At 42.5% G+C, this 26,484-nt stretch overlaps 1 protein-coding gene across 1 annotated transcript in view; it reads left to right on the top strand.

Moving 5' to 3' along the window:
* Positions 1–26,484, top strand: part of DOCK10 (dedicator of cytokinesis 10) — a 146,554-nt gene that overhangs the window by 812 nt on the left and 119,258 nt on the right. The window lies entirely within an intron of this gene.

Here is a 26,484-nt window from a genome sequence, read left to right on the forward strand (position 1 = left end):
TAAGCAGAAAATTTCTATGAATCATTTAATTCAGATAAATATTTTCTTTTTTCTAGTTTTTCAGGCAAGACAGCTCATGAAGTAGAGGGAAAGTTTTAAGTGAAAGGTCATCACTCATCAGTTTACCCCACAGCAGTGCCTAGCTGTAATACATCCTCTCTGCATAAAACAGAAAGCAATTCTGCAAGTGTGTTCCCATAAAGTGTGTGGGCATTTTCCATCATCTGAGGGGTCTTGCCCAGTGTGCTTAGAGACAGCAGCCAGTTCACAGTTCCTAGTTACCTCTACAGCAAATGTGAGTTGTTTTCTTTACATCACTAGATTTGAAGTGCTTTTACAGTCAGATTTCAAGGTCTTCATGAAGTATTCCAAAACTCCTGATTTTTGAAAGCTTAGAAGAAGTTACATATCTCTCCTGACTTTCCACAAATGTTGTGTGTGCTATCAGTCCTTGTCAAGTCCCAAAGCATCCCTACAACTGCACCACCAACAGGTTTACATGGTCCCACCTGCTGGGCACGGAGATCAAAATTTGGCTCACTATTAAACAGGATGCACTACACTGATGGACTTTTGGTGGAAACCCTCAAGGAACCATCATGGTTGGTTTGGGCTCTGACCAGACACTGTGCTGAGTAGTTGTCCCCTAAGAGGCAATGTTTCAGTGCAAGTGTCACTAAACTATTGTATTGCCTCATTGCATCTTGGAGTGTTATAAATTAAGTTTTGTTAGCAATGTATTTTACTCTGCTGTGCCTTTGCTGCAAGAATGCAGAAACAGAATGAAATTGATGAAGCAAATCTGAAATTGATGGTCTGTTTCCTTAGAGGACGGTGGTGTTTTTAATGTGTTGCTAACAAATCTTAGACTGCTATCGTAATATAGCATTTAATTACTCCTCGTGTATTCACATTCTATTTTATTCAATCTGTCTTTAAAACATCAAGACTTCAGTTCTAGGGTGACAAAAATCATCTGCCACTTCTGTGAGTCTTCTGTGAGACTTCCCGTTGACTGATGAAACACACTGGTGCTGGATTTCATCAGAGCTTTTGATGCAATATCTGAGGCAAATACAGTCAGATCTGAATAGATGGTCTTTGAAAGATACTGAAGTTAAGATTTGAAGATGCCAGACCAAATTCTGGTTTCAGTTATACCGCTCAGTGGGATCACTTAGGGACTTCCAGATGTGTTTTATTCACCAGCAGGCACAATGGTTCTGAAGTCTGAGTTGCTTGCTGTGTTGAATATGTACAGCTCTGGGGAACTTAATGGAGTTACCATCTTTTTACCATACTTTTTTGGGTTGCCAGTAATGTTGTCTCTGAAAGACAAAGTTTTATACAATGCCTTATGCTGAGGTCTTATGATGGAGTACAAAGCTGCTCCCTTCAGGGTTAAATCTTTTCTACCTACATCAGCTAGATTAGCAGAATTAACCATTGTATCTTGGCTCAGGGATGCTGGGATGGCACAGCCATTGCAGTAAAGCTGTGTTGCTTTTGTAAAAACATTCCACAGAACCTGAAATTTCTGGCTGAATTTCAACTGACATTTTGTATCAGAAGTGAATATTCCCACAGAAAAGAAAAAGTGGGTGTATTCAGTGAGGTCTGTTGGTTCTCAGCACATCTTGCTCTGGATGTATTAGCACCTTATATTCCAGTTATACTAAATCTGGTTTGTGTTGGAGTGTCCTGAAAGTTGGCTCAGCTGCTGTTAAGTCTGCAAATAACTGGCAGCTACAAAGGAGGGAAAGCATAAACATGTAATGTGTAAAGAATTATGTGTAAAGAGCAAAGAACTAAGCCTTCTGGTACTGCTTTTTGTATGTCCTGTATTGAGTTGCAGCTGGACTTCTGCTGGTAACGTTTGGACAGCACCTGCTCTAGGTGCAACCCTTCAGTTCAGTAGGAGCATAGGGATCAAATGTCTAAACTATCTTAGAGAAAAGTGAATTGTTGTGTCTTACAGCTCTTTACTGTTTTTGTATAGATTGCTTCTTCTTTTGTGTCCTTCACCTTTACTTTTGCTCATTTATTCATTTAATATTTGCTAGCGTTCAGCACACAAATCTGTTTGTAAAAAAATAAGGTGCCATTATAATCAGGAAAAAGAGCTGGCAGAAGTAAGGATGTTTGTCACTTGGTGTTGTATAAGAGAGGAACTTCCGCAGTGCCCTGAAAGATAAAAAGTGGAAACAGAGATTGAAGGTGGAATATATGTGTGTGTCTTGCTGGTAGGGGTAGTAACTGCAGTGTTTTGGCAGAAGCAACACTTTCTACATTAATCACCCAACTCTGCAGCAGGTGGGAGGAGTGATGCTATCAGGTGTTAGTGGTGTATGGCTGTACTTCAGCTTGTTTCCATTGCCTCCTTAAGCTTTCAAGTAGTAATGGCAATTCACCAAACTAGCTGGTGAAATAGATCAGGATCATCTAGAAGGTAAATAATTTATTGTACTTTAAAACTTTGATGTGAAATTCTTTGTCTCTTCTAATAGAAAACACTTGTTTGAAAGTTGCTTTATGAACACTCGCTGCCACTGCCCAGGAGAGCTGAATAGCCATGCACAAGAAAGGGAAATTAATATGTCTGTTGCTTCATTTGTGCCTGTCACTGCAGCAGTATTCTACTGGAAGTTTTTAAAATGGGGATGGGCCAGTCAGTTCTCCCAGAAATCGGCTTGCTAACTGCTTAGCTAGTACTGAACTTCATGTTATACTATTATTTTCAGATCTCAATTAATTTGGCTAAGTACTGCTGGCTGCAGTCCTCATCCTTTACATAAAGTGTTGTGACGTTGCTTTTATAAAAGAGCTGTGGCAGGTCTTGCTCCTCATCTCTCTTCCACCGTTAAACAAGTTAATAGCAGTCTGGAATTGGGCTGTTGCTCCACGTGTCTTTTTTTTGGCAGAGGTTTCTTTCCATCCCACTGCAGCCAAGCACAGAGTCGGGATGTCCAATCCCTCAGTACTGGCTCTCTCTCACGTGGAAGGCTGGATTACATGGTTCTCTCTTCTGCACAATATGGGTTTGTCTCCTTTTTACCTTACCTGGGGCCACCCTAATTCCTCCCTGAAAGAACAGATCCCCTTAGTTTCCCATGTGTATTTTATGTAGTATGTACTTTACAAATAATAAATAACATCTCTGTTTATATTGTGGTTGTATATTTCTAGTTTTGTGTGGGTAATGAACTGGTTTGTGACTCCAGTGATGTGTTTTAGTCTCTCAAGAAGAGTGATGTGGGTGGTTTCCAGCCTCTCAGGGAGCACCCACAGCCTTGGTACCTGGATAATGATACCAGAGTTTGGACTCTGCCTACTCTGTATGGCCTCTTCTCGTTATGTGGTTGGGCTTGCATGTTGTGAATGAAATATCACTGAAAACCTCATCTGTTGAGAAGGTACAGTGCTACCTGAGCTACTTCAAAGACAGAAACTGCACTGTAAAATACTCCTTTCTCCTGAGGATGTTCTAATGTCTTCTGTTAGTCCAGGGTGAACCCAAGTAATGCATTTATAAAGGCAGTGAGTCTGTCGTGGTGTTGTACCCAAAACAGACTCTGTATGCTTGTACATAGGTGCACAGGCACTGTCTTCACACACCAGCCACTAGGTTTTTTGTCTATTTCCCTGTCAGAAAACCCCAAACTGGTGCAGTAATCTTAAGAGCATGTGCATACAGAGAAAGCCTCATCCTGGTCTAGCAGCTGAGAGTTTGTTCATGGCACCAGTGTAAGGGAGTATCACCTGCAGGTCTGGAGCTGGAGTTCTGTTATGGCAGGCCTTGGCATTTGAGAGAAGTTAGGGTTTGCTCAGGACAGACAACTTGACAGGCATATTTAGAATGATAACAGCCTTGTGCAATGTTGAAAAATTAAATAACTTGTTTATATTTATAATTCACCTGTGAACCTTGTTCACGGATCTATGCTCTAAAACTTACCTTTCATTTATAGCCTGTGTGACATCCCTTACTTGCTCAAGCACAAGACCCACAAGCAGTCTCCTTTATTAACCTTTTTTTTTGTCGTTTTGAAGTGTCTGACAAGTAATTCTGTAGATGTTTTTCAGCTGGGGTATCCCAAGAGCTCTTGGTCTGGCCCAGGCAAGGCTCTGATTGCTTTCAGCTGGCTGCTGGAGCTCAGATGTAAGGGCAAATCAAGCAAAGGGTACAGACAAGAATGCACTACTTGCACATTCTCCAGCTGCAAGGCTCCCTCCTCTGCAGGCAGACAAAGGGGCAAAGTCTGCTTCTGAGCAATTCTAGGAACTTCATCTGGCACTGGCGATGAAATTGATGCAGAAATGAGGAAAAGGAGATAAGGGAACAGAGCCTCAGAGAGGGCAGAGACAGAGAAGGGAAGAAAAGCATTGGAGAAAATGGGGGAAAAAAGAAAAGACTTTGTGGGGAAGGAGAGGCTGAAGAAGACGATAAAACGAAGGAAAGAAACAAAGAGAGCTGCAAGAAGGTTTCGTCAGGTTGGTGAATAACTTGTGCAGATAAGGCATTAATGTGCACCCCTGGGCAGTCATTTAGGAGGTGGGGAGACCCAGGCACTTGGATTTAAATGCAGGGTTTTTTACTCTTGTCTTGTGTCCGTCACCTGACTGACACTTTCTTTTAAATTCATGGGAAGTGAGTCAGCTTGTGTAACTCAAAATGCTCTCAGTTTATAGAAGCTGCATTAATGTTTTTCCCTTTGCCTGCATGGTTAAATAAGGGGTCTTGAGAGAGAGAGAATGAACATCAATAGCAAAGAGAAACAGGAAAAATTAAGTCTTGTGGTGGCTTTGGAGGAGGATGGATACACAGAGAGATAGTTTAATATTGTTGTGGTTTATAACAGGCAATTCTGCAGTGCATATGTCACTTCCAGAAGTCAAAACATGTTTGTAACTTTTCTAGCATAAAGTCAAAGGCCTATGAAGTAGTGACACAGATGTGATTATTACACAAAGACTTGCTTGTCATGTGTATAATGTTTCTAGTTTAGGATTCACTGCATTTCATGGAACTCAATAATAATTTTCTGGATCTAAATTATACTTGCTGTCTGTTTTATAACATCTGTATATTCTTATTTTAGCAAAAGCCAACTTTATCCTTGTTTTTGTTGACAAGAAAAACAAAACACCAAGAGCTAACTGCCCAAGTTCATGCACTAAATCTATAGTAAAAGCTGTAGAATGATTGTCTCCAAGTTTATCCCCCTCACAGGCTGCCCTGCCCCACATGGTTGAATAATTTGCCTGGCTTCATTATCCTCCCTACTCCTCTCATTCCTGACATGGGAAAATGTTTCCCTCTCTTGAAAAATGTAAGAAAACTGAAGGCTGCCTGTCCTTTGCATGCTTGCTTAGTGTAAGTGACTTCAGCTCACGCTATCCCTTTCTGGGCAGAGCACAGACCGACTCCAGATAGCAGTGTAACAGGAGGGCACTGAGCTGCATTGGTGTTAGATGGTGATGTGTGTCAGTGAAGTGCTGGAGCTGGGAAGGCTTTTTCTACTTTTCTTTTTTTTTTTTTTTTTTTTCTTTAATTTAAATTTCCCAAGTCTCCTTACCTCGCCTCCATTTTTTAGTTTGGGTGCTCAAGGCAGTCTAGTCTATTATTCTTTCTCCTTCATGTCAGTGCTGCATAATCACAACCTAAATCATGGCTTAAATACATTTTTTGTAGATTACTTGTCATTTCTGGTACTAGTTTTTCCTTCATGATACAGACAGGAAGAGGTCAATGTTGCATTTTTGTTCTTAAATTTTACACAGGAAGACAGTTCCCTTGGAGTACTGGGGGTAGGTGGTGCTGCCCAGCCTCTCCTTCCCAGTGTTACACTGGGAGCCAACATCCAGCCTCTTTACTTGGGTACTCTAAAGTTACTTTTCAGCTGGAACCCAAATACTGCATGTTTTGGAACACAGTGTGATGTTTTGAGATGACATAATATAGATGTTCTTTAAGCTTGTATAAACTTGTACATCAGCTGGGGAAATCTGGATATGTTTGTGACGTGTGTGGGTTCATACTGTGCAGACAGCAGTGTGAACTGCAGCTGCTGTCACTGGGATCCCAGGAAGATATGGGGAAAGGGAGATGGGTACCTCCCTCCAAGGAGAGTCTTCTGCTGCCTCTGTGAAACAAAGTTTTATCTGCAGACCCAAAGGAAAAACAAGGAAACCCCAGAAGTTGAAAAATATACTGTATTACATTTTAAATTCCTAATGCAGCCATTAGTAAATAACAATTAACTTTCTGCTAGACTTTCTTCCCCTTATTGGTGTTGAGCAGTTGTATAATATTCCTTTGTACCGAAGCTTAGTATGCTGTCAGCATTGCAGTGTAGTTTTTCCTTCATGGACTGTGGTGGAAGTGGAGGGCAATTCTGTCACTGAGTCTGAAATGGGCTGCTCACGTGGGAGAATAATGTTGGCTGACTTAAAGCAAACATGATCCTAGGTTACTTTGACATGTTGACCTAAATTAAATGATGTAGATATAATGAAATTTAATGAATGCAATTGAATTGGATATGATAGAGGGGAAAAAAGGTTTCATTTTTTTATGTGTTGCTGTTTATCAACAAGAGTAATACAGAAATATTCTCTCTGAAAGTGGAGTGATTAGAATGTTTAGAATAGCAAAAAGAAATCTATTATCTTTGTATTTTAGTTTTTAAATTGTCATTGTCTAAATGTATTGCTTGCCCATGCTAGATGTACCTGCTTTGGTAACCACGTTTAGATTGATGATTTTGAGGAGTGTACTGCTAATTTATAGGCAGGAATGAAATTCTGAACTCTTAAGTGTCTTGTGGCTCTGCTTTTCTAGGGCTAAATTAAAAGCTCCCCACATGGGGAGCACAATGGCTCTGCAGACAAGGCCTAGAAGCATATTTTATCCAAAAGCTGCTTGGAACATTTCAACTAAGGGTTAATGTGTCTATCTTTTGATGCAGATTCCTCAGTGATCTTTGTTCTGGATTGGGTTTTTCTTGTGGTTTCGGGGCAGAGGTTGGCATGGTTTGAAGAAAATGTATTTTTAAAGAGTGAGAATATTCTCCTGTGATCTGAGTGTTTGCCAGGCCCTGGGACAGAGCAAGTGCATGGCAGAGGGACATGAGGAGAGGAGGAGGAAGACTGCTGTGGTATCCTCTGGTCACAGTGGTGTGTAACAAAGCATTAAACTACATTTTCTGCCTCTTTCTTCTGCTGTGAGGTGCTTGTTGCAGCTTCCTCCTTGCCCACTCTCTGCTCCCTGCTTTCTTTCCCTCTTAGTCCTGTGCAAGCTCTGGCAGCCCTGGAGGGAGTCTGAGCCAAAAAGTCAACAGAATAGAGGAAGGAAAGGCTGCCTATACCCAGACACTGTGCAAAATGTATGTTCAGTTTGAGGGAGGGCAGGGTGCCAGTCCTCCACATCCCCCTTCTCTCCTCTTTGGAAGCAGGCACAGCACTCCTTTCCATGCCATGAGTAAGTGCAGGAGAAAGGATTCAGAGCTTGTTGAGTCTTTGAGGAAAGTGGTGGGCTGAAGTCAGCCTGGGGGCTATTGATTGGACTGTGCTTGTTTAGATAATAAGTCATCTTTGGAGCCTGTCCTGTGAAAAAGAGCTTTCTCCAGTGCTGTGCAAGTACCGTGGCACAGGCCAGGCTTGATGTCTTTTGTTAGGAATGCCTCTTGCATTTCACAGGCCATAAATAACTCGTGGTATTTGTAGCAATCTCAGTCTCTCTTTGAAGATACAAGTGCACAGCCTTTTTCCTGGCTTCTCTTTTTTTCTTCTTTTTTTGTTACTTAGCCTCAAGTGGTCTCAAGTCTGAAAAGTGGTTCAGGGGCCTAAATTTGGCCATCCGTGGGATAGAACTGTTTTGTGGCTTTGAACATCAAGCTATATGGAACAAAATAAATAAAAGTTTTTCTACTGAACAATGGTGTGTTGACAGGGAGAGACCTTGGGAAAACAAGTTCTGGGTCATACCTCTGATTCTGTGTGCAGAGAGAAAGGGTGTGATGAGTAAGTATTAAAACCAGTAATGAGCAGACTTTGATATTCTAGAATATCATGTGGTGTGTGAATACCTTTTGTATTCACATATTTGCAATGCATAGTAAAATATGTGCTGAGCCATCATGTTTCTGTTGTCAGTATATAGGCACACAGTTTTCCCCTTCAATTCATGGGTAGCAGGTGGACTTCCAGCAGTGGTTAGAGAGCAATTACAGAAGCAAATGCAGATGTTAAATATCCTACACGTCTCTCCTCTGAAAGCAAGTTACTGAAAAGCATCTGTCTGTTCCAAAGCTGCATCTCACTTTAGGCAACAGTTGCCTTTTACATGAGTAACAGTTGTCCTTTGCTTTGAGCTGTGTGATTGCATAGTGCCTCTGTTCTGCTGACACCCTTTCATTAAATAGCTAAAATCGCAAGCGCTGATGGAAACGAAGTTGTACAACATTAAGTAGGGTTGAATTATACTGGTCTCTTTAGTGCTGCATGAATTTATCCTCATTGCTTCCCCTGAATCAATGAAAACTGTTTTGGAGGTTTTGTAAGAGAACCTACAAAACAGAAATCCATGAACAGAAATTTGGCTGTGATTTAACAGTAATGTTAGGAAATCCCTAATATAAACAAAAATTGTAGTCAAGGTAGATGATGACTTTTCTTCGGGTGTCTTTCAGAAGACACCTGCTTCTTTTTATATTTCAAATGCATATCCAGTTGTTTCCGTGTTTCTGTATACTTTCTAAAAGAAATGCAGCTCATGTAACACACCAACTCCAAGTGGTTTAACTCCAATTTGTTTGGAAATGGAAGAAGATGGCATGGTGGTTTTGGGGGCGTTTTATGTAGCCATGCTAGTTCCAGCTGGCTGGAGATGTTGGCAATGAAATGCTTTTTGCCTTCTATGTATTCTTTTCTCAGAAACAGTGAGGAGAAAACTGCAGGGGGGTTTCAGGTGAATGTTACCAGTTATTTGTGTTGCAATAAGGATAGGCAGCAGTACAGTGGGACACAATATCTTACATACCTTAATGTGAAGTTTATCTCCTTTTTTTCCCCCTAGAGTTTTTCTTACAATGAGAACCCTTCAAAACCACTAGCCATGGCCTGTATGTTGCAGTTAAATATTATCTTTCTCTCATTTCTTCATTCTCACATCTGCCTACTCCCTGCTTTGCTGCCCTCACCCCTTCCAGTCCTGGATCCTTGTTGTGCTTTGTGTCCCTCTCCCACTTGTCTCAGAGCCTCTGTTAATGCCTCTCTGTGCAGGGAACAGTGTGTCAGTTGTGTCAGGCACCCTATCTTTGCCTGCCATCCATGCCACATTAAAACCCACTTCTTCCAGGAATGCTCCTTGCCAGTTCTGTGAGTGGATAATCTCTGTGCTCCTCCCCTCCTGAGCAGCTGCCCCGTGCTGCTCTGCCCAGCCATGCCTGTCTCCCCCAAACTGGCAATGGAAAGCCTTTGCCTTTGGTAATAGGCCTCTCTTCTGCCTTTAGTGTGAAGCTTTGCATTGAACACATGGGTTTGTATTGATAGGTGCTATTTGAATGACTGTTCACCGGATAAAATATAGTTCAAATAGTACTGAGTGACTCTTCTTGAAAGAAGAACTTTTCCTGTGTCTGTTTCCTTAAAGGAAGCAGTGTTTCCCTGTTCCGTGTAGTATGGAAGACAAGTCCACGTTGTGATGTGTGAATATATCAGTGGATTTATATCTATTTTAAAATCAACTCAGGTAAATAGGGCTATAATCAGTTTCCTTGGAATAATGTGGCATGCCTGGTTTGGGGGTTTTTAAGACAAGAACTTAGCATTTAAATTCCATGATGATGGGTACTGAGCTGTGCTAGAATAAGGTATAAGGGCTGCTCTGCTTGGTCTTTGTGCCCCAAGGCTTCTGGGTTTCTGATTTCTACCATTGTTTCCCAGTGTGTGTTTTAGAAGATCTTCATTCCTAATCCTAAAGGATCTGTCAAGGGTTCAGCTAATAAATTTGAGTTTCTTTATTTTGGGGGAAGATTTTGTGTGATCAAGAATGGGAGTCAGCAAATGATTTGTAATTAGAGCTTGAAAACTGAGGTGTGAAAGCTCTATGATGCACAACGAAGGGCTGCTGCTCAGTGTGTAACTGGGTCTGTCATCATCCCAGCAGCAAGTCCTGAACCCACCTGGCATAGTTTGCAATGCAGCTGGTTGTTGTTAACATCTGTGAAGTAAAAAAGATAATGCAAGACTGACTTTTGTTTGCCGGTGTCAGAGCTCCAGACATGCCCCAGAGCCTATATGCCAAACACATCCTGCTATCATTAGCTAACAAGGACAATTTAACAAATACTTTTTTCTGTCATAAGGGTGCAAAAAGAAATGAAAATTGAGCCATGACTAAGGAATAATACATTCTAGTTGCTATTATCATGGGCTCAGCTTAGCAGATTTTTTAGCTTTTGCCTGTCTGTAAGATAACAGGAATAAAAGCCAGCAAAGTGCAGTGCTAACAGTATGACTGCTTTTAGACAGTTTGGCAGGAAATGCTGTTTCCTGTTCTTTTGATGTTCTGTTGACTTTCTCAGAAATATTAACCCATCTGGGGCTTCAACATTTGTTGTTATAGTGGGATAGACAATGTCAGTGACAGCCAAATTTAAATGTAGTTGTTCCTTTAAGTAGATTGAACAGGTTCTGCTTAAAAAATACAGAATTATGCTGTAGTTCTTTTGACTGCAGTGTAACATCTTCAGATTTCTGTCTGCATAGTCAAGTTGGAAAGAAGGATTAGATTTGTCTTGAAAGTATGGGCTCACTGGTGTGGTTTGCTCTTCTGGATCAGATTAGAGCTTCCAGAAATCCTGTGTCATAGGCAGATGCCAGGTTCTGTAGGCACACAGTTTGTGGTAATTGGGAGTGGGGCTGTGGGAGCCTCATCCCCAGTGGGCACAGCTGTGAGAAGCAGTGAGCAGCACTGACAGCAATGAGCCATGGAGTGCCCAGGGGCACTGACCAACCTCCAAAGGGAACAGAGGGCACACAGGGGCACTGCATGAACATGAGGGGATAAAAGGCTGGGCTAAAGAACAAGAAGAGCAGATGCCTGAAGCCTTGTGATGTGGTGTGGTGACACTCTGTGTATTGTGGCCGTCTCAACTATGACATGTACTGTGACAAGGTTCCTCAGCACTCCAGGTAATAATTGTAGTGCCATTTGATGTCCTTTCACCAGATGTGCAGATCACCAGATAAATTTATATTTGGAATAGGATGATAGATCCATCTTCTCCATTACTTTTTTGAGAGGAATTGTGTCCTTGTTTCTTGAGACCCCAAGCAAGTGCTGTCCACAGGGGTGTCAAGGTCCCTTCCAACCCAAACTCTTGTGTGATAGAGGTGAACCTCTCCTAACCTTTCACCCTGCCTGTTCCTCTTGGCTGGCAGTCATGTGAGCACTGGTTCAGCAGGATGTCTTGGTTAGGGCAGTACCTCCTATCAGGGTGCACCAGTCTTTTGGGCTTTTAAACTTGTGGTTTTTTCAAATCAGATGTTGATAGATGAGATTTGAAGCAGAGAGTGCTGCTTCCCAGAGAGCTGAGATCTGCAGACACGTTTGTGCTGGGTGGAGGACATCTCTAGGTGTCTCCCTGGAAATGCAGTAGCTTCCATTGCCAGTGTTTGTGCATGCCAGTGACACTGTGCCCCAGCAGTCTCCTCAGTAAATTGCCAGCCTGATCTTTTGTGAAGAGCAGTCGTGTTGAATTTAGTGTTACTATATCAAGAGTGAAGCGCTGATACCGAGAGTGAGTAATTGTAACCAAGTCTGCCCTTATGCCTGACAGTGTGTGTTTGGTATTTAGCTGTATGTAACTGTTCCTAATTTGCTCAGCTGCTTGACAAAAGCATAAATGACATCGAGGTGAGAGTTCTTCTGTTGGCTGCAACTCTGTGTTACCGTTAAATAATTGTAACATTACACAGAAAGTGATAAATGATTGTTAACTTTAATTAGAGCACTAATTACATATTGGAGTGAATTTCAGCAGAAATGAAAAATTGCTATCTCTGCATTTAAATTTCCATCTGAATTGTAAGAGAAAGTTGAGAATATTTTCCCTTGGTGTGAAAAAGGGGTGTGTTTAAAAGGAATATGCATGTACCACCATATTTTCACTTGGATATCATATGTTCTAATGACAGCTTTGTCAGCACAGACAACCAGACTTCCTTAAAAAACAACTATAAACAATATTTTGGGTTAAAGTTCCCATGTGTACCCTGTAACATCTAAATAATTTACTTATGCATTTTCACTTTTTCTTCTGGAACTACTTAAGAACATAACCCTGTTGAATACCCAGCTGTCAACAGAAGAATGAGGGGGTGGCCTAGGAAGTTGGTCATCTATTTAAAAATCTAATTGCATGTTGCACACAGGGAACTGCTTGATGCCCTGAAGTAAATCAATAGCTTTGTGAGTGCAAATAGTTGTGATTTCTTGAAAAACACTCTCTGGCTGATCTCCATTTCCTGCTTGATTGAGAAGTCCTGAAAGACTAAAAAGAGCGGTCAACATTTGGGTACTACCTAAAACTACTAGGATCCTCTGGGAGTTCATTTGAGATGTGTCATAATAATCTAGAAAATGACATTACTTCTGTTATATACTAGGTAATTTTTTAAAGTAATGTTCTAAAGTGGTTCTGTAAGAACAGGATATTTTCATAAGTATCAGTTATTTTTACGAAAAGTCAATAGCACATGCTATTAGGACTTTAATAAGAAAAAGAAATTACTTGTAACCCGACATTTCAGTCAGTGAGAATGAAAGCTCATTGCACATATGTGCATTTAGCTCATAGTTTCTACTCATATTTTAATCTCCCTTGGAGTTCAGTATTAGTCTTTCAAAACACACATGTTACTAATCAAAATATTATTCTTCTAAGGATTTCTTCCTGAAAAACCAACCAGAAGACATATGTTTATAGAGACTGTGTTAGAACTTAACAAATACAGGCCAAACAACTTATAATTGGCCTGGTTTTGCTTATTTTGCATTTTGTTGATTCAACAACCTTGTGGATGTGAATGTTAATGGATGCCAGAAACCTAAGGTCCGTTAGTTTTAGATTTTGTATGATTTTATTATCTTCTGGAGGTCAAATAAAAGAAAGGGAGTGAAATCCTGACAAGAGACATAAAATGAAAACCACATGTTGTACAGAAAAGCTGTCCAGGGGACAGTGTCACTCATTAGCTGCTACAATAGCTGTTGCTTGGTTTGATATAGTGAGCACATTGTTGTGCTGTGACAAAAGCCCAGCAATATTATTTCTAAAAGGGACAGCATGCTATTTGATTGGGTTGGTGTGTTTTGTTTTGCCTTTTGGGGTGCTTTTTCTTTTTCATGGTGACAAGGGCAAAGCTATGGGTTTCAGGCACTGCCTTGGGTGTGGTGTGAGGAGCTGTGTTTGAGTTGCTCCTTTCTGAAAGGGTGACAATGTCCCCTGTCCCAGACAGTGTGGGTCTGAGGGACCTTGTCTCTTTTCCATGCTGTTGTCTGGGTGGTCTCACTATTCCATTGTGCAGCTTGGGCTTCCTGGCTGGTGTAAAGCAGGAGGAATGTGAGCCTCCCTGAGCTTCTAGATGTGCTAAGAAAGGAAAGGTTTTGGGGCTAATCAGCCCCCACATTGCAATCAAGAGGATAACTTCTCTTACAGTATCTGGCACTATATACACACAGATCCCTTTTCTTGTCTGGTGAGGGCTGATGTTTATGCCAGTAGAATTCTCTGTAGGTGGACTTCTCTGTGGAAATTAGTAATTTGCCCTGCGTGCTTTAGCCCAAGAAGTATCATAGTTAGGTGATATTTGACATGATCAAACAGGGGAAAAGTGCTTGGCTGGCTGCCCCTGGACCCGTCAGATTTGGGTAGGGTTTTTTGAGTAATATGTAAACAAACAAAAAAATCAAGACAGCTCTGTAATATTTATAGCCTTAAAAACTTTCAGAGAGTCCTAACTCTTAGCTTCTTTATTTTGGATTCTTGGCACTGATAATAAAAAAGGAATCTGAAGCCACATTATTATACTGCTAGTGGAAACAATCCATATTCTTCTTGTGGGATCTTTTCTGACAGATACAAGGATGCATCTGCAGCTGCTGTATTTGGGGGAGTGGGGTGATGGGAGAGCAGCACCTGAGACAACAGAGTTTTTGCTGACCCCGTATGCACAGATTTTACTTTGCATTTCTTTTTTTTTACTATGTCCACATTTTGTGCCTAATTTTTCCTTTTGCAGCTGTAGAAGCTTATACTTGGAAATTGAATGAGATTGTTCCTTTTGGTTCCTTGCTTCTGGCTGAACTCTTTGTATATGCCTCAAAGTGAAATTGCCTTGAAATAATAAGCAGGGATTGTACAGCTGACTTAGAGTTGAAAGAAGCCTGATTGGGAGCCTCTTTTGTTCACTTCTGGGTTAGTTTAGAAACAGAGCCTTGTGTCAAGAGAAATTGTACGGCCTGAATGGCCAACTCATGGCCTCTAGCCTTTGGTTTAAGGCTTTGGCTTTCTTCTGCTTTGGTTGTGTTTGGGGCTGTCCCAAAGAGGGCACAAATTCAAGCTCTGGTTTGTTGGGCTGAATAAGCCATGTTCTTACACATTCATGAAATAAGTTTGGAAAGAACTTCTGGAGGTTGTCAAGTCCAGCTCCCTGTTCAAAGCAGTTCCACAGTGATAAGGTTACTTAGGACTTTGTCCACTCTCCAAGGATGCCCTGTTCCTGTGTTTGACCGCCCTTTGTGGTTCCCTGCTGCTATGCTTCTCTCTTCTCTAGACTCTGTGGGAGTGTAGACTGGAAAGGTTTTCCATCAGCCTTCATTTCTTACAGCTGGACAAAGGTATTTTCCTCACAATTTCCTCCAGCCTCAGTCTGTCTTGGTGATCTTGCAAAGAGTTCAATCCTCTGTGTCAGTGCACTTGTGCTGGGTGTCTGAGAGCCTGGCACACCATCCACATTAATTTCCTGAGCATGTTGGCAGGTCTGTTCTGCAGCTGGGTCATTCTTGAAGGTGGCCAGGCCTGTTCATGTACTTTCAGTGATGTCTCAGCAGGGTGTTCATGTCATTACTTTTAAATACAGTAGTGTGAGTACTCCCTTTGCTAGAGTTACCTTGCAGGATATCCCAAACTATACTGAACTCTCCTTGTGCTGGTGTCATATTGGTAGTTGATGATCGTTTTGGTATTGGCCTCTGCTTCCAGCTCTTCCTCCTTTGTTTTCAGCTGCTGATTGCCCAGCTTGCAGTAGAAATTCTTAGCTTCAAGGCATTTGATGTTTTGTATTAAAAATTTATTAAATTAGTCTGGAATGCTTTAGGCAGCTAAACTCCTGGCTCCCTGGGACAGCCCATTATTTTGGTGAGGGACTTTGGAAGGGGCTTTCTTGGCTTGAAAATCCAACAGCCTTCTGTGAAGAGCATGTGCAGAGCCAGGTGGGAATTGCTGCTGACCTCCATCACATGCAGAGTCTTGACTCAGAAACAGAAGGTGCTGGATACTACTGTAATGTCAGTCTGGCATCTGAGAGGGAGGAAGGGTATGAAAAGTGGGAGCCAAGAGATGAGTGACTGTACATCTCTGGCCTGACTTCATCTGCAGGGGAAAAATGGTGGGGTTTGGGTTCTTTTTAATTTTTCATGCAGACAAATAAAAAAACATGCTTAGCTCCCAATCTGAGTGCTGAAGAATGGGAAACTGTGCTGGAAGGCTGTGACTGAGGTGAAGATGCCATCTAGCCTGCCACTGAGTTCCACACTTCATTTCTCAAAATGTTTTTACCATGTGTACATTTGCAATCAATATGATCCTGCCTCCCTAGCTTATCTGTTATGGCCTGAATTTAGACCTGTCCTGTGTAATCTGTGGCATTTGTGTATGAAGCCTGACCTGTTCATTTAATACCTGATTCCACTCTTTCTTGGTTGTAAAACATTAGTTTTTCTTTGTTAAGCAGTATGAAAAACATTAAATAAAAGAATTCACTTATGTTATTTAAATTCCTACCTCAAATGTTGAGGCATGTGCTTTTGTCCTACTCAAGTTGTTTGAAAACAAAAGGAATGTATGAGTAGATTGGAGTGTCCCAAGAGATACCTTCCTTTGCAGGCTCTCTGTGACCTGAAAAAAAGAGTTATCTTTTCAAAGAGTTAGAGGCTGAAAGTGCTCTGGTTATGGAGCAGTTCTGGGTTTTGTTATTGTTCTTAGCTGGGCTGTAAATACAAAGATGTCATTGGCTCGGATTGGAGGCAAATTAAAATAAGAAATGCATTTTCTACCAAGATAATCACTGTCTAAAATTCTGCTCTAGTCCAGATTTGAGTGGTCTTTTTGAAAGTAACTCCAGTCTCTCTTTGTCCCTATTTGTGTTTGCTCTGTGTTTCTAGCCTGTATTTGACCAGAAATACCAGTTTTGGATTATGGCAAGCTGTGGTTGTTACAGAAATAGAGAATAGGTTGCACATCCTGAAGATGAGATGTCAGCAGTAAAGGTTTCTATGGCTTTTGTCCAAAGTTTGTGGATGTGGGTGAGAGGTTTTGCAATGTTTTTTTTTAGGCCTTTGATCATTTGTTAGAGAAGAAGTGTTGGTTTATTAAACCACAGTGTTGGTTTATTAAACGACAGTGCTGTTCAGGCCACTCAGCATAGAGAACATGGGTGTACAAATGACACCTCATCCAAATCCATATCTTGTTCCTACAGCCTCCTTAGTGGCTGCTGACATCTCTGTCTCCGTGTGCCCTGGGAGGGCTGGCTGGGGGACATTCCTGCCTGGTCTCCCCAGTTGCCTTGTTCTCTTTCCAGTGTTCCCATAAGTGGCAGGGCTGGTGCCGGGGCAGCAAATGGAGAATGCATTTGCTCTTCTGTGGAAGAGCATCTTCCCATGGAGCTGGGTGTGTTTTGTTCTTTAAAATTGTTTTGTGAAACATCTAGAGAAAAGGCTTTAGACTTTATGCATGTCATGGAGATCTTGGACTGTGACAGGTAACAGACGAGTGGCACTCTGTTTAGCTGTAAGGAATGCCACAAAGCCATGTTAGAGTGAAAACAGGCACTGTGGTCTTTTTAGGTTTTTTTTCTCTCATGCCAGTTTTGGTTTTCAGACACTCTCCCATTGGGCTAGTGAAATGGAGGTCACCTGGAAACAGGACAAGCTGTTGATAATGCAATTTGAGGGGCTGTGTGGAAGTTAAATGTGTATCTTTCTGAAAGAGGGTAATAATTTGCTCCCAGTTCTTTTTGGGAACCAGTGGGGTGGTGGCTGCTTTTTTTTCTCTTGTGACTTACCTGTAAAATCTTTGCTTTGGAAGTCTGAGCTCAGCCAGGGTTATAACTTCTGGTGAAAACTCTTCACAGAGTTTATTTTAATACAATGTTTTTATTTAACTGTGTGCCAAAGAAAAGAAGAATTTTGGTAGCTCCAACTAATTCCCCACCAGTTTTATGGGATAATAAAAGTTCTTTTTAAAAACAAACAAACATTTGCTTTGTAGGTTAAGTAGTTATTTTTCCTGGTTTGAAGTCAAAGATTTCTTTTCCTGTTACATGTTTAAGGAAACCACAACAATGCTCTTAGCTGCATTTTAGAATGTTCTGTGCTAGATCCAGAAGCCACTGAAGTGCATTGCAATGAGGAGGTTTTCATCACTGCCTATGGGTTGCAGTTCTCCATTTTACTTGATCTAAGAATAATCCCGTTGATCACACAGAGGCTGTAATTGTGGAAAATTACCTGTCAAAGTGAGGAATTTCTTGGAAATCAGCAGGGTGCTTCACCTGAGTTGAAAATAAGAATGTGGAAACTACTCGTATGCAGGTTACAGATTTATTTCCCTTTTTGTGTAAAGAGAATATTCTAAGAAACTTCTTTAGAGGTTGAAGCTCCAGAGATACGAGATTGTAGACGAGCTTCTGTCATCAGCCTGTTGGAAGTCTTTACACCAGTCTTTTATCACTTTTTTTTTATTATTATTTGTCAAGCGGTTGCAATTTGTTGATGCAATCAGCTGAAGATCTAATGGGGGAAACCTGTATTTGGGCCATGTGTGGTAGTGATTAAGAGTCTTCCACACAAGGTCTGTGTAGCACTTTGCACCAGACGTCAACATGAAAGAACAAAAGAATATTGAGAAAAGAAAGGCAGCACTAGCACGGGCAGTCATGGGAACCCTATTTCTGTGCTTATCTGACTTTTTTTTTTTTCTTTCCTGCCATGCCTGTAGCAATTGTTTCCGCTTTGAGCAGGTGAAGTCAGGAAGCAGCAGTTGTGAGCTGGTCTTTCGTGTACTACTCCCTAGAGGGTGCCAGACACTCGCGTTCTGCAGCCCTGTGTGCTCCGCAGCCAGGTGCCATCATCAGCCCTGTGGCACTGCCGCTCTCTCCCGGTGCCATCAGCCCTGTGGCACTGCCGCTCTCTCCCGGTGCCATCATCAGCCCTGTGGCACTGCCGCTGCCTCCCGGTGCCATCATCAGCCCTGTGGCACTGCCGCTCTCTCCCGGTGCCATCATCAGCCCTGTGGCACTGCCGCTCTCTCCCGGTGCCATCATCAGCCCTGTGGCAGTGCCGCTCTCTCCCGGTGCCATCAGCCCTGTGGCACTGCCGCTCTCTCCCGGTGCCATCATCAGCCCTGTGGCACTGCCGCTCTCTCCCGGTGCCATCATCAGCCCTGTGGCACTGCCGCTCTCTCCCGGTGCCATCATCAGCCCTGTGGCACTGCCGCTGCCTCCCGGCCCGCAGCAGTGCGAGCATCGCTTGCTGCTGCAAGGTGCAGTGGGGAGAAATGAACTGGCTGAATGGTTCGGGCAGCTCTCACACAGTCGTAACCGTGTACTCTCATTCGTGGGTTTCTACTTACTTTAACTTGTGTGTTATGAGTCGTCTGTGTTGGTCAAGGATAACTTCGTGAGAAGAAAACAATTTCAAGATGAAAAAGCAGTAAATCGTTCAGGAGTTGTGCTGACCAGTTACTGCAGTAAATACCTGCTTTCCTGGGTCACTAGGGAGCAGCTGGTGGAAACGAAAGTATTACAAAGCCTGTGTTTTCTGACTATTAGTCACCCCCTCTGCTGTTTGAGCCCTCAGTGTTTCTGATATTTAACCATTTTTGCAGCAACACTTCAAGATACAGTGCATGAACATTTTGAAATGAGTGCAAGAGGGATGTTATGAGTGGAAGGCACAGATGCTATTTATGGCTTGTAGCACCTGTGACTGCATAAGCTTTCTTTGAAGTAAATGTGGCATCCCCGTGTGTCCTTTAAAGCACTTTTTTTTTCTCCTCCCTCAAAACATATGGCAGCAGAGGTTCAACCTAGCCCTGCACAGCCTCCTGTTGGCCTCTGGGCTGGGTGTGAAAGATTTGGGACATAACTTTTGAAAAGAGAAGACAGGGCTGCTCCTTGAGGTGTGTTGGAAATGCTGCCTCTGTAGCAGTGAGACATGCAGCTCTAACATGGTATCCTCCACATTGCTTTAAGGCCGTAGTCATAAGAATAAAGTGCATGGAACGACCTGAGCTTATACTCGGGTATATGTACTTATAGCTTTTCCTCGTGTATAAAATGTGCAAGAAAAAGAGGCCCATTAATCAGGGTTTGTCTCGTTAAGCTACCTGCCATGAAGACCATCTCTTGGAGTACTGCATGTGTCTGATCTGGGTCTTGATGCTGATTTCTTGGGGGCCAGTTAGTATTCTCCCTGTTTGTTTTGGAGTAACAGAGCACAAAGAGTCTTTCAAACTTGGGTGTGTTTTTTCCCCCTTTGCTTTCTTTGCAAGTGCCTTCAAGCCTTTATGAAAACAAATACTAGAGACAAAGACCTTTGCTAAGAAAACGTGTATCAGCTCTTTTTGTTTGAAAGGGTAGGTGATAAATATTTATGTGTTGTGAAATGAGACATTAGCTTACCAAAATGTGAGTGACCCTCATTTGCATCAAGGCAGAGACTGTAATTTTGTTGTCATGTCTTGCTTCAAATGTTTATCTGCTACTTGTATAGACTATTTTAAGAGAAGTTTTACTATAAACTGTGGGTCTATGTGTGGAGCTGTGAGTGACAGCCACTGGCCACTTATGTTGTTTATGTGCTGCTGGGCAGCTGCTCATCACCTGTACCAGGATATGATCTATGTGGAATGGTAACAGTGGTAACTTGTAATGATGGCATGAGCCTTATAATTTGTAACAGTGAGTTCTTACTGCTTGTACTGCTATGCTGCCTTTAGTTCCTGCTAATGGCTTGAGGCTTCTGTGGGCCAGACTAAACACACTGCTGTAAGCAGTTCCAGGGGTGTTCCTGTTCATTTTGATGGCTCCTGGGCTCACCTGCCACTGCTGCTTTAGGATTGTCACACTACAGGAGCTTCTCAGCCCGCATACTGGACCTTCTCAGTATGTGTCATGCAAAAATACCATGGAGAGGCAGGCTTGTTTTCCAAATAAAAAAAAACCCAACCAAACAAAATGGTGCATGTCATGCTGGCAGCTGAGAGGTCTTAGGGCAAAGGGGGGGTTCTAACCTGCAGCTATCCTCCTTGCTTGAGAACTCAGCCTCCTTTGGGGGTGGAAGAAGGATCAGTATTGAATTTGATAAGTCATCCTCTCACTAAAGGATCTTCTCCAACATTAGCCTTTCTGCCTGCCTCTTTAAAGCCCTCAGCTGAAGACTAAAATACCAATAGATTGTATCCTCTTTATTATAATCACAGGAATTCAAATGCCACAAAGAGCAAGGAGAATTAATGGAATAAAGTAAGCTGTGGGAAGGAAAACAGCTTTTAATGTGGTGTGCTAATGAGGTATGAAATAGGTGTGTAAGAAAATGTTTTGTAGCAACTTTAGAAAATCTTGCAACCTGCAGAAACAGAAATACAGGAATACTGTGGAAGAGAAATAACCCAGTGCTTGAGGAGAAGGAGTTTACGGTCTGCTATAGACTTTGTGTGAGAGAGTGTTTGCCTCTTCATGCTGTGGCTGCCCTTTTGCAGAGCTGGCATCTCTTTCATGTGGAAGCTGAGGCTGCAATAGCTGTAAGCTCGAGGAGACAGACGCCTTTGAACTCTGCTTTCTTATCACAGACCTTATAAGACATGGCAAGTGTGACCCACTTCTGTTCCTGCACAGCTCAGCTGCTACACAGACCCAGCCCCAGGAGCTGCTGAGGACTGGGTCACTGAAGTCCTCTGGGTTAAAACAATTGCCCTGCCTATAACTTTATTTTTTTTTTCCTTTTCTTCATTGAGTTGCCTTTAGTGGTCTCCTTCTCAGCCTGTCCCCACAAACCATGATGTTGGTGTTACATGTCCGTGTAGCATAGCTAAAATGAGTGGTGGTAAGAATGGAGTGAGAGTGGGCAGTGGAAGGTTTCCAGTGTGCATATTCCTTAGCCCAGCATTGCTGCCAAAGTCTTCCTAATGGGGAATTAAGGAATTGCTTGCACAAAGGAGTATTTTGCTTCCCAGGGGGTTTCACTGAATTTTGTTTCTGGATTAAAGTGCTAATTAACACAAAATAGTGCTGAATGCTTCACTGTAAGAGTAACTAACACTGTTGATAACTGGTGTATAAACATAATGTATGCTAATGAGATCCCTACCTTTGTAAAACAAAGCTGTTGATACTCTGTATGTGTCCAGGCATTTTTAGTGGGCTGGGAGGTTTCTTTTCCAATGATAGCTTATGTTTCTGTGAGATTTCCTTAAAACAGAAGGGAATTTTTCAGCTCCTCAGTGGTTTCTTTTTTCAGTGCATTAGCTGTTTTTCAGTTCTTGAATTTTGATCAAGAGCTGGAGGCTACTTTTAGCTGGCTTTGGCTTGTTACTTTACTTGCTTTCAGACTAAGTGTCATTTTTCTGTCCAAAGAGCCAAAATGCCAAGATTGTGTCATTTCTGCTTGTATCTAATAATAGCTTAATCCACAAATGATTTTATAATGAAGTTACTAAGGCCACTGGCAGAGAATAGTGTGATCCAAAGACCCCTGGAATGAATGGGATTCTTCCCTGAGAACGAAGTGAAGCTTTGGGTCGAGCCCTAGGGTTCCATACGCACGTGCCTGCACATGTGCGACTGTGTTGGGCTGCGCTGTGGAAACCAAATTTCAAAAATACGCTGCCAACTCTCCCAGCTGAGCGCTGGTGAGTGAAGGAGGATGCTGTGCAGACAGACAGAAGTGTTAGCAGCCCCCAAGGCAGCAGAGCAGTTGCCATAACAGCCAGCAGCAGATGTTACCCAGGACTGTGGTGCTACTGCTGGCATTAGAGGAGGAATGGAGGTGTCCCAGCTGCCAAGTGCATGGTTGGTGTGGCCACGGTGTCAGTTGCAGCTCTGGAGCAGGCAGGGGGCCGATGAAAACACAGACAATAGCGGCAGCAGCAGGATTGCAGGTTTGGTGCAGGAATTACTCAGCTGTGCCACTGTGCCCTTGTAATCCCATTAGGAAAGTCAGACTAACAAGCATGATAGGAGGCCCCCTCTGCAGGGTTTGCTGCTGGGGGGGGGGGGGGGGGGGGGCAAGGACATCTCACCAGCCTGTGAAGGGTGTGCCCAGGAGGATCCAAGGGGGAAGAGCCAGGTGGGTGCATTGGCAGGGCTGGGTCTCAGGTTGTGCAGTGCCTGCCAGTGCTGCTCACTGTTTTCCACATGCACTTAAAGCTGTTTGCTCTAAAGAAAAAAAGGTAAGAAATAATGGTGATGAGTTTGTTGCTATTAAAGGACAGATCTAAAGGATTTACCTTTTCTGGGAAATGCTTTAATTAGAATTATGATGTCTTTTGCCATATAGCTGAGCAATTAAACTCTACTTAAGCCCAGAAAAAGTACTTCCATAAAAAGTTTTCAGTGTAGTTCCTGGCTCAGATTGTGAAGAGGATATTGTTTACAAATATCTCATTAACAGACATTATAAAGTTGATTATGTCCCCATGGGAATTGATGACAAAACTTTTCATGGCCTTCATTAGAAATGAAAACCTTTTGATGCAAGGTAAATACGGTTTTGGGTGCACATATAATAAAGTTACACATATTAGCTTAAAAGCAGCTGCTCTGGAAACCCTATTGGAAATTTTTACTTTTCCTAATGTGTAGGAGAAATCCATTTTCTGTAGGTATTTTTAGTGCTAACTTCCTCTCCTGTGCTATTATCTTACACACTCTCCCATTAGTGCTTGCTGTGTTTCCAGGTCAGCCATGTGATTGCCGAGCATCCCTGCCTGCTTTTGAATGACTTGCAAGGCAGGAGCCGGAGAGGCAAGTTGTTAGTGCTGGCTACCAGCAGCAGCTTCTGCCAGCCTGGACCCACTGATAACACACAGAAACCCTCTCTTCTCACCCTTCTGGGAAGGTCATCACAGTGTGGTTCAGAGTGAGACCCTGCCCCTGTGTAGGTGCAAAGATGTTTCTCTGTGTTGTGTGTAGGAGCACAGAGCAGCCCCACTGCTGAGAGGCATTTCAGAGCTACTGCTCCACCTTGAGCCACGGTTGTTTCAGCAGGAGCTGGATGAAGCACTCACATTTCTGCCTTTTTGCCACTTGTTACATTTACAACTCAAATGAACTTGCTGTGCTTCAGAAAATTGCAAGAAGTGTCCAAATCCCTCTGTGAGTTTTTTGTGTGTGTGGTAAGAAAACCCTTAGGCAAAGTGTTTTAAACTCAGCAGTGCTGATAATGAGAGTTAATAACTTTGCAGATATTGGCTTTTTTGCTACGTACGACTTTTTTAAAAAGGTATTTAAACTGATCCAGCCAGTTGCTGTGGATGCCTCTGTGTGTGAACAGCTGGCTCTTTTGAACTGGGAATTTTAATACTTTCAGTTCCATGAAACTCGAATCGGAGGAGGCGGATGATTGTACAAGAGAGGGAGCGCGTTTTCTCATGCGAATTCGGGAGCAGAGAGGGAGGGAGGGAGAGGAAAGCATTGTAATATTGCGTGTGTTTCTGTTTCAGTGGATCAAATCTTTCCTCTGTCTGCATCCAAGCTATTTGGTTGTGATCAGATGATCAGAGCTCAAGGAAGCGATTGGAGAGCGAGCTGGCTGCAGCTGCACTGTAGGCTGTTTTCAGGGACAAGGAGCCACTGTTTTTCAAACATAGCATAAACATAGAAGTTATTTTGTAGGCTTCAGGATGCAGATATGGGTTGTGCTGCCAGCATTGTTCTGCTCCAAGCCTTTCGTTCTGTGGTACAGAGGAACTGTCCACATATCTGCAGGCGCCGACGACGAGAGGAGTTGTCACATGAAATTCTGCCGCTGGATAGTGATGATGAAATGAGCAGACCCAGGACTCTCATCATAATGGTATGGTACACTTTAATCAAGAGAGGGGTGATAGAATTATTATTACAGATGTTACGTGATTATTTTTTTCCTTTGACTATATATACTTGTACAGAGAGAGCATTGACAGGCAGTTTGTCAGTTCGGTTCGTTTGCTGGTAGATTTGCTGTAGCTGTGTTTCTTTATAGGTGAAGCTGTAAGCTGCACATAAGCTCTGTGTAAAGTAAATGTTCTTTTATTTAATTGTTGGTGGGTTTTGTCTGAGAGATAGGCAGCACTGGAGCCGGTAGCATGGTTATGTTTTATTTCAGACTTGGAATTCCAAACAGCAGACAGCTTAGGAAGTGTTTGCTAAGTCTGTTCATCATAAAAACAAAAACAAACCCAAAAGCCAAGTCAAACAAAACGATAAAACCAATCTTTACTTGCACCCAGGATGCAGTTGGAATTCATATTAAGTTGTATGCAAATAAACTCCCATATATCTTTGCTTCAAACAGTTTGCAGCAGTACAATGTTTGCTGGATCACTGCTTTCCGGGTTACTGAGTTGCCTCTGTTCTTTAATGAAGGAGGGCTTGAAAGGCTGTCTGTCTCTGAGCGTCATTTGCTTCCTGAATTAAATTTTTGTTTTGTGATGGCAATATAATAAGCACTATAGGTTTATTAGAAATAAGTGACAGGGTTGTTCCTGATTATAAATCACTGTTTCAGAATGAGGAATACACTTACTGCCTAGTTACTGCTCTTCCTTGCCAAATACACATATGGTGAGCATTTCCAGAACCCTGGAGTGGTCTGCATCTGAGGTGGCAATGATTTGTTACTCTGTGGCTATCACTTGATAAAAATATTACCAAGACACTGAAAATAATATTTTTGTCAGTTTGTCAGGACATTCGTTTATATCATTTAAGTGGTAGAAATTTGAAGAAGTTCAAAGTGCACTCCCATGATACTCTGATCCCACCCAGGGCTGTAACTTAGTGGTAAAGGGTAACATTAGAGAATTTAATAGCTCTCCTGAGCAGCTGTTTTGAGTAGAGTAATGCTGCCCATGGAGAGGTGTGTGGTGCAGTCATGGCAACGATAGTAGCAAGGACCCAATCTCAGCAGTGCTTATGTATCAACTGAGGGTATTATCCAGTGCAGGGGGAAGTTGCATGGTCATAAGGAGGAAGGAAATTGATTTCATCATTGTCAATCTGACGTTAAAGCTTCTTTTGCTCTAAAAGTATCTGTCTGTACAACAAACTTTTTTTTTTTTTCCCACTTAATGGTTAAATATATGACCTCAACAGTATTTAAATGAATAAATGGCTCCTTCCTGGTAGTAATTTCCAGCATGATGAAGTGAGAAATGTCTGGAAGCACATCCGAGTATGGATCATCTGTGTAACTTGCTTCAGTCCTTGGAAGAAAAGGGTAGTCTTGTGTGTTGTGCCAGCCTTGCCAAACCCAGAAATACTCATCAGCAGCTTGAGTTGTGTTTCTTTCTGTGGTAAGTCCTGTGAGATCAGGGCTCCAAGAGCAAAGGTCCCTGGGCTCTCAGGGAGGTGGGGCTTTACCCTGCAGTGTGGAGGGAGCCGTGGAAGGAGAGACATTCTGGTCAAGATGATGTGTTACCTGGTGCTGGATGTGGGCTCTGAGATCCCCTCAAACACATCCCCCAGCTGTACTAACAGGGGCTTAGGTTTTCTATGTCAGTGGTTCATACACTGGTGTTTGTCCTGCCAAAAGGCTGCCCTTCCCTAGGAGCTTTGTGGAATCATTTTCTCCCTCTCAGTCCCTTTGAGAAGAGGAGGAGGGTTGGTCCAGCCCTGTCCTGAGGCTGGGGTAGGTGCAGGCAGGTGCTTTGGAAGAAAGCTGCTGGGCAGAGGTTGACTTTAGACACATCTTTCTCTTCAGGATGTGTATTATTACCATGCTTTTGTTTTGAACCAGTTAATTATGTAAATATCTAAAGGAATGATGTGGAGATCTGGCAAGCTGAGAAAAAAGGTCCTGTTTCCACCTGAATTCATGTAACTTGAAAGAACATCATGATAAAGACAGCTGGAGGCTACTGGGCCTTAATACAACACATTATGGTCCTAACAAATTAGTTTTTCCCCGGGTCTGTTGTAGATCATTGAGGATTA

Source organism: Vidua macroura, chromosome 10 (genome assembly GCF_024509145.1).
Source record: "Vidua macroura isolate BioBank_ID:100142 chromosome 10, ASM2450914v1, whole genome shotgun sequence".
Classification (NCBI taxonomy): Eukaryota; Metazoa; Chordata; class Aves; order Passeriformes; family Viduidae; genus Vidua; species Vidua macroura.